This window comes from Oryza sativa, chromosome 4 (genome assembly GCF_034140825.1).
Source record: "Oryza sativa Japonica Group chromosome 4, ASM3414082v1".
Taxonomy (NCBI): domain Eukaryota; kingdom Viridiplantae; phylum Streptophyta; class Magnoliopsida; order Poales; family Poaceae; genus Oryza; species Oryza sativa.
This window is the reverse complement of record NC_089038.1, coordinates 8,849,764-8,858,838: the sequence shown is the minus strand read 5'-3', so window position 1 is coordinate 8,858,838 and position 9,075 is coordinate 8,849,764. Positions and strand designations below refer to the sequence as shown.

Here is a 9,075-nt window from a genome sequence, read left to right as displayed (position 1 = left end):
ACCCAATCCAGAGCGGTTTTATCTTACGTGGTGTACACGTGGCACTCCAGTCAGCATTTTCTTATTTTTTTAATGGTGGGGCCCACCTGTCATGTACTCTCTCACCTCCTCCTCTTCCCTCTCTCTTGGCGTTCTCGCCTTCTCAGCAAAGCAGCGCGCGGCGGCGGACGATGGGCGGCGCCGTGGGATGCGGAGGCGGCGGCGGCGTGGGATGCGGAGCCGGCGGCTGCGTCGCTTTCTCCTCTTCCCCTCTCTCTCTGTCTCTCTCTCTGGCATCGTTGGGCGCGGGTGGCGGGTGCGGCTGGGCGAGCGACGATGAGCTGCGGGCGCGGCTGGGCGAGCGGAGGCAGCTGCGGGTTCCCCGGACGCCGCAGCAGCTTCAGGAGATCAGCGACGACGCACCGCGCATTCTTGGTGATCGGCGTAGAGAATGCCCTGCACCTGACGCCCGACGCGGCAAAGACGAAGCATGTCGCTGCAGAAGCAGGAGCAGGCATGGTTGCCATCGATCTCGCCGAACCATTCGGAGCTGTGTCGAGCAAAGCAAGTGATCGATAATAGATGGCTACCAAAAGGTAGAAAGCAGTTAAGCAGAAGATTGCTCAAATGCTGTTCACGGCTTGAGCATAACACACGGGCAGTAGGTATTAGTAGCTAGTCGTGTGTCCCTCGGCTCGGTCTTCGTTTTTTCTCGTTTGATCATAGCCATGATTTTTTAGGCGGTGGCGCGTGTTGGTATGCATGCCAGTTCAGTGAACCTCCCTCCATTGTATGCAGAAAAGACACGAGATAGAGGTTTCGTCTAGCAAGCAGCCACAAATGATACATGCGAAAACAGAATCGGCAGATCTCGAACGGTAGAACACACCAAACACGTAAATTTCTCACAATTTTTTCAGCTTCTAAATGAGTATACAAGCCGGCCATCTTATTGTACGTGTTTGCTTTGTTCTGAAATGTGTAGAAACTACTCCATCTTGCAGGGAACGCGCGGCGCGCTCGTCGGCGCGTGTGGTTGTACACGAACGCCGCCCTGACACGAGCTTACGTTGGCTAGCTCAAACGCTGGACTTGCCCAGCCGCGCCCGACACCCGCGCCCGAGAGAGAGAGAGAGTGAGTGAGAGGGGAGGAGGAGAAAGCCACGCTGCCGCCGGCTCCGCGTCCCACGTCGCCGCCGCGCGCGGCTTTGCTGAGAAGGCAAGAACGCCGAGAGAGGGGGGGGGGGGGGCAAGGAGGAGTAGGAGGTGAAAGAGTATATATGACAGGTGGATCCCACCATTAAAAAAAAGAAGAAAAATGCTGACTGGAGTACCACGTGTACGCCACGCAAGACAAAATCGTCCTGGATTGGGTTGAGGGGGTCCGGTATTGAAAGTTTAGGGTGAGCTATGTCTGGTTTTCGAGTTTAGAGGAATAATTCAGTCGACCGCGATAGTTCGGAAGTGTAATTCGTACTTTTTCCATAAATATGTGGTCTTTCAACAACACTTTTGCAAATATATGTGTTGAAATACATAGTTTCCACATACCACGGCTCACAAGATCACAAAAAAATATATTGTTTGAATGCAACAAGAGCAACAGATAAAACAAGAAAAAAAAAACAACTACTCATCATCGCTGTCAACTTCAAGTAGAGCATCTCCATCTTCCTCGCTGCAGTACTCTTCCAATGTGTCATCGAAAACTTCATCTCCATCTTCACATTCACTTTGACATACAAGGGTTGGCCTTTCTTTCCTCAAACGAGAAATCTCAGAAGCTTCAAACATTTGTCCTGGTTCATCATCTCTATTTAAAGGCATCTCAGTTGTTGGTTCATCAACTACTGTTCGGATAATACCCTCCTCTTGATCATCACAGCAATATTCCTCTTGATATGCAGGACCATTAAATGGTACAGAAGTTTTCACTGACATTGTATAGATGTCTATGGTCAAATGTTTGGACAACTTGCCAATTGTTACCGAATCTTGTATCTGGCAAATAAAACACTTTTCTAGCCTGAGTAGCTAGAATTAAAGAATCATCTTTGTACCATAGACTTCCCACATTGATGCTTTTATAGAACCCATCATCTTTCAGAGCATTCCTCCCATCCAGTTTATACCAATCACATTTGAACAACACAACTGACCTATCATCACCATTATAATCTATCTGGATGATCTCTTTTATGTTTCCATAAAACTCAATGAGCTCGGAGTTATGTGTGCCTAGTGAAATTACTCCACTATTCTGAGTCTTCTTATTCTTATCACGGTCCAAAGTGTTAAACCGCACCCCATTAACTATACATGACTTGTATTTCTTGATTCTTAAATCAGGACCACATGCCAAGGAAAAGATGTCATCATCTACCATTTCCTCATCTGTATTCTTTCTCAGCATCTGGCATACCACATAGAACAATAAACATTATTAGAATGCATAGCACAATGTGTATGATAATTTGTAAAAGATGCTTAATGAAATCTAACCAGGTTCCTAAACCATGTCTGGAATCCTTGTCGAATTGTTTTTTCAATGTTAGACACCTCTTCCCTTTCTAATTCATCCCTGAACATTCTGTAAAAACAAAAAAGTGTCAAAAAAATGGCCCATATGAACAAGAGGAAGGGAGCATATAACACACTACATAACTGAAAACATACTTGATATATTCCTCAACTTGACTACAGTTGTTCAGCACATACCACACCATTTGATCTAATCCACCATCATCATATACTAATTCTGCTGCTGAAGTAAATCTCACTCCATGCCCGAACACATCTGCACCATAGGCTTCTTCATTAGAAAACCCAACATTTCTCGCTTCTCTATTAAATCTTGTTTCAACATCGTCCATGTACTTGGAGCAAAATGTTAGGCATTCATCTGCAATATATGCCTCTGCAATGGAACCTTCTGGTCTTGCCCCATTCCTCACATAACGCTTTAAAGTGTACAGCCGCCTTTCAATAGGGTACATCCACCCATACTGCACAGGACCTCGGAGCAGCGCCTCCTCAACCAAATGTACAGGAAGGTGCATCATCACATCAAAAAGAGCCGGGGGAAAAATTTTCTCAAGCTTGCACAATAATACAATAATTTCTTCATTCATTTGAACTAACACATCCTTGTTCAGAGTTTTGCTACACAATCGCTTAAAAAAGTTTCCCAACTCAGCTACTGCTTCATATATATCCTTGTCAACAAAGCCTCGTAAAGCAGCAGGTAAGATTGTTTGCAAAAGAATATGACAATCATGTGTTTTCAGGCCTTGTACCTTGCTTCCATCAGCATTAAGACATCTTGATATGTTCGAAGCGTAGCCATCTGGAAACTTGACCTCCCGTAAAAAATTACAAAAGGCAACCTTTTGTTCTTTAGACAAAGTGTATCTAGCTCGAGGCATCTCAGAAGTATCTCCTTCATCTCTGAACTGCAAGTTTTCTTTAATTCTTAAGTCACTCAGGTCAAGCCTAGCATTAACTGTGTCCTTTGTCTTCCCATGTATATCGAGAATAGTGCCAACCAAGCTCTCACATATGTTCTTCTCAATGTGCATGACATCAAGATTATGTCTAACCTTTAAATTTTTCCAGTACTCCAAATCCCACAGACAAACTCTCCTACTCCAAATTTTCACATTTGCAGTTTTGTCACTATCCAAGGCAGAACGCTTCCTTTTCCTGCTCTCCTTTTGCTTGATCCCAGGTTTGACATGTCTAACCTTCTCTAATTCTGCTAGTAGCTCTGCTTTTGTAAATTTACCTGGTGGATCATTGGTTCCATGAAGGCCACTGTATTCATTGTTCCTCCTCAAACGATGTCCCCTTGGCAGGAAACGGTAGTGTCCAATATATGCAATTTTATTCCTTAGTGCATAAGACAGAGGATTTTTGTCACAGTGAATACAAGCAAAATAGCCTTTTGTGGTACGCCCAGACAAAGTAGCCAGAGCTGGGTAATCATGAATGCACCATAACACTGCTGCACGAAGTTTGAACTCTTTGTCAATAATGGCATCATAAGTATGCACACCCTTCCAAAGCTCAATCAATTCTTCAACAAGAGGCTGTAGAAATAAATCAAAGTCTTTCCCAGGTGAACATGGACCTGGAATCAACAGAGCCATCATTAGATTGGATTGATCCATGCATGCCCAAGGTGGAAGGTTGTATGGCACAACAAATACAGGCCACATGCTGTACTTCGTGTTAAAATTGCCAAAGGGATTGAATCCATCAGTAGCTAGCCCAAGTCTGAGGTTTCTAGCTTCTTTAGCAAAATCTGGATATTCCCTGTCAAAATCTTGCCAAGCCTCACCATCAACTGGATGACTCATTTCCTTCTCACTAGGCTGCCTCTTTAACTTGTGCCATTGTGCTTGTTCTGAACCCTCCTTGGTTACAAATAGCCTCTGTAGCCTAGGCACCAATGGAAAATGCCGCAATACTTTCTGCGGAATCTTCTTCCTCTGTGGGTCTTTCCATCTTGACAAACCACAAACTGGGCAATTATCAAGATCAGAATAATCCTTTCGAAACAAAATGCAGTTGTTGTAGCAAACATGGATCGATTCATATCCAAGTCCTAATTCCTTATATCATTTTCTTTGCTTCATCGTATGATGTTGGTAGTGTATTAAACTCTGGCAATGCTTCAGCTAGTATCTTCAAGATTGCAGAAAATGCAGTGTTGGTAATCCTATAAAATGACTTCATATGAAGTATCTTTACCACAAAGGAGAACTTTGAAAATTTGGCACACCCAGGATAAAGCTGACGCTTAGCCTCCTTCACCAGAAGTTTAAGAAAAGAGGTTTGACTGTTTCCATCATTGTTCCCATTTTCAGGTTCAGAGTCATGACTACCATGTCCTCTTGCAGTTTGAAGGTCACTAAGCAAACTATCTAACCGATCACCAACATTGTTGTCAGTCTGAGCCATACCAATGGAACCCTCATCAGTGTCAAAAACAGAAACAGAAGCAGGGACTTCATTAACATGTACACTAATGTCCTCTCCATGATGTACCCACCGAGTATATGTACAGTCCATACCATTCATCAAAATGTGTTTCTTCACAGTGGGCTGATGCAGGTACTTCTGATTAAGGCATCTAGTACATGGGCATAGAATCTCATCATCCTCAGCATATTTTTCTTTAATGAAATCCATAAATTCATTGACACCATTGACATATTGAGTAGAAAATAGTGTGCTGTGCACCCAACTTCTATCCATCTGAACATGCATTGGGGAAACACACAATTTAATTAATAAACGTGCACAGTACAAGAAAATCAGAGAGAAGATGGTGAGGCAGCCGGCGGCGGGAAGGGAAGTCACCTTGCAGCAAGGAAGCAGGCTGCGAGGGACGGTGGAAAGCGATTGTTGCAGCTGCCTTCCTCTGTCAGTGGCCCGCCGCGCAACCCGCCGTCACCGTCGGCGTGGGCTGGGAACGCCCACGCGGCAACCCGCCGTCACCGTCGGCGTCGGCGTGGGCTGGGAAAGCCCACGCTCCTGGCCGCGGCGTGTGATTCACCGTCGTTGGCCTTTGGACGACCTCTCGTCGCAAAGGCGTGGGGTCTGCTGTAGGAGCGACATGGCGAGGTGGATTGGGGCGGCGGCGCGGTGAGGTGCGTGGGAGCAGAGCGGCGAGGTAAGGGATTCAGCAATTACATTGCTAGGGTTTTCATGATTACCAACCATGATGATATGATGAATAAATTGTAAATTCTAGCACAACATAGTGGCGTAGTGCAGTGGTAAAGCGCGCCACTTGTGACGTGGAGTTCTTAGGTTCAACTCTCAAGCGCTGCACTGTTTTTTTGAATCAGACATTTATCAAAGAAATGGCTCGTGGCCACGTCAGCATGCCACGCTGGCACCCAATATCGCAATGGCACATCATGACGAAACTAAAAACGTCACGGATTTGGTTCAGCTGCGCAATTGTGACGGGTTCTTGAATTTCGTCACAGAACCTAGGCCCAATTTTGGGCTTCAAGAGACCCATGTCTGGTTTAGGTAATCCGTGACAAAAAAAAATCTATCACTAAAAACTGTCACAGATCAACCAAATTCTTGTAGTGGATGGATAGGGGCCACATCCCAGTTGGTTTTTTCTTTTTTTTTTTTTGCTGCTTGTATATATTATCCCACCCAAATCCACACAAATCATCCACAAAAAAATTATCCACAAATCATGCACAACAAAATTATCCGCAATACATACACATCCACAATCCACAAATCAATCACAAAATCATCCCCAAATCAACAAAAAAAAATCTCCAACAAAATATACAAATCATTCACTACAAATAATTCAAAAAATAAAAAAAAATACATAGTCGCCAGCAGCCGCCGCCCGGCCGTAGGACGACGGTCGCCTTCCGCCCGGCCGCCGCCTGGCCGTGTGCCACCTTGCGGCTAGCCATCGCCGCCGGGGCGGCCCTCCACGCACGATGGCCGCCGCCCTCCGCGCTGGCCTCCGCCGCTGCCGCCCGGCCGCCTCCCCTCCCGAATTTGGCGGAAGGGAGGCCGCCACCACCGCCCGATTGCCTATCGCCGCCGAATGCCGGGAGGTGCGGCCCGCCGGAGGGGAGGAGAGGGGTGAGAGGAGGAGAGTTAAGAAATGAGAGGTGAGAAGGAGGAGAAGAGAGAAGAGATAAGGTTGGGGACCGCGCTCGGGCAATGTTTTTTTTCCCGATTGTTAATTATGACTAATGGACTAGTGGAGAACCAGACTAAAAACCGGTTTAAACGGGGATTATTGTGTATTTTGGGCAACGGACCAAAAGATGATTTCTCAAGCAAGGGCGGGCTGCCTTCCTATTTAAGGTTGAATTGGCGAGGTGGGATTATTCTAGCTACAGTACCGCGATGGTATTGTAGGGCTGCTGCTGCTTTGCGCGCTCTCTCTCGCTGCTCTGCTTGCTGCACTGCTGCTTGCATGCTTGGCTGGTTTTTGCTATTGGGCCGGCTAGCTACTGGGCTGCATAGGCTGGGCTGCATACCTAGCTTTGCTCTTTTTTTTTCTCTCTCTCTTCTTTCTCTTTTTCTTTTTCTCTAATTATTGCGGCGCGTTATAGTTACCAACACCATCTACCGAACACACCCTTAGTCGAGTTGGCATTGCAGTTGGTCGAGATGCTCGTCGAGCAGGAAGCCGCACGTGGCGGTGAGGTTGCCATTGGGTGGAGCTCATCCTTCGGTCCCATTTAGCGCGCCTCATGATTCGGGTTCTAAGGGATTTGGGTAGCTAATCTCGTACTTATGTCATCATCGGTGTACGGGGATTTTCTTCCTTTATATGTGTGTGCGCTAAGAGGATGAGGGGCGAGTCCATAGCGTGGACAGCAAGTCCGATCATTGCGTGTAGGAAAGGATCGTGAGTGTGGCCAGCCTCACAGTACTATGGAAAGTATCATTGGTGTCAGTTGAGAATCCCATATAGGGGCCAGATTTTCCAACCGACAGCAGTCAGATGGCACTAAGGACTAAGGAGGTGCCTAACTAGTGCCGGTTTTATAACCAGCACCACCTATAGGGTGCAACCTTTTTTCATTTTTACAGACTTGAAAAAATCCAAAAAAATATTTATTATTTTACTGGGCATCTATACACAGTTCCACTTTGGATTAAATTTTGGATACTCGTGGCACACTTTTCAAACTGCTAAACGGTGCGTTTCGTACGAAAACTTTCTATATGAAAGTTGTTCTAAAATATCGGATTAATCTATTTTTTCAAGTTTGGAATAATTAAAACTCAATTAATCACACATTATTACGACATCGTTTTGCGTGAAACACTTAATCTTCATCTTCATCTTCATCTTTAGGACATTCAAACACCACCTTTGTTTCCAACAGCTCCCAAGATAAAATATTTGCTATTTTACTAGCATCTATACACAGCCCCACTTTGTTTCCAACAACTCACAAGATGTTTGCACCATTTTCACAAGAATATGAGTTGAAGCTAGGGTTCAAACCCGCAACCTCTCTTCAGCCGAAGTCTGCTTACCTTGTCACCTAAAAATTATTTTCTTTAAAGCAAATACTTTTCTTTTGTTACTACTCTTATCCAAAACTTATAATCCATATTTAACGTCATAGATAAGCCCAAATAAAATTTTTGTTAATAACAAAGTTATAAATACAACTTTCCTATACATTTTGTTCACATCCAAGATAGTTTAGAAATTTTAAAAATTCACTTCTCCAAATAGATCTGAGAAGTTATAACATATTTTTAGACATCCAAATAACCTCAAATCAAAACGTGATCAACTACAAGGTTGTAGATATCGTCAAGTTCTACAAATTTAATATAAGTTTATTTTCGTATGACTTCATATGAAAAAAGTTATATACAAAACACATATATGAGTAGTGTCATTATTGGTGCCGTTTTTATTCCAATTTTTATTGAGAACCGGCACATGTGAAAACTAGATATGTCGTTTTAGATAAAAAAATCATTTACTATTGTGCCACACTCATAGGTGCCGGTTTATTACGAGAACCAGAACCTATATGATGTCCATTGGTGCAGCTTTATTATAAGAATCGGCAACTGTAACTATTGGTGCCGGTTTTTTATGGACCTACACAAATGAGTGGTTTTGGGTGTCAGTTTTTATTTATAGATGTATGGAAAGGTGAGGAAAGTCTCATATCTATCGGTTTTTTACTTTATTTCTACGTAGCAGCACCTATGATGCTGTCTCCTTTCAGGGTTTCTTGAGTAGTTTCGTCGATAAGTGCGCATTGGCATGGGGTGGGCCAAGCTCATGTGTGTTTGTCTGGTTCAGCGGCCAGAGATCAATCTAACACATGTTTCTCCTATCTCCTCTTTCAAATAGATAATCAGTTATTCTTTGTCCTAATTATGTTATGTAGTGTGTATTTCAAAGGAATAGGGGTGAATGTGTGTTTATGTGTGCCTACATTTATACTATGTTTCCAAATGAAATTTTATTGTGGACTAGAAAATCCAAATACAAGTTTTGAAATTTACTATCTAGGTTTCAAACTTTACAATGTAAATTAATGTAACCGTATTCCTTTT

At 44.0% G+C, this 9,075-nt stretch overlaps 1 pseudogene; it reads right to left on the bottom strand.

Moving 5' to 3' along the window:
* Positions 1-1,436: 1,436 nt before the first annotated feature.
* LOC107280544 (uncharacterized) lies at positions 1,437-5,483 on the bottom strand (annotated as a pseudogene).
* Between the last annotated feature and the right edge of the window lie 3,592 nt (positions 5,484-9,075).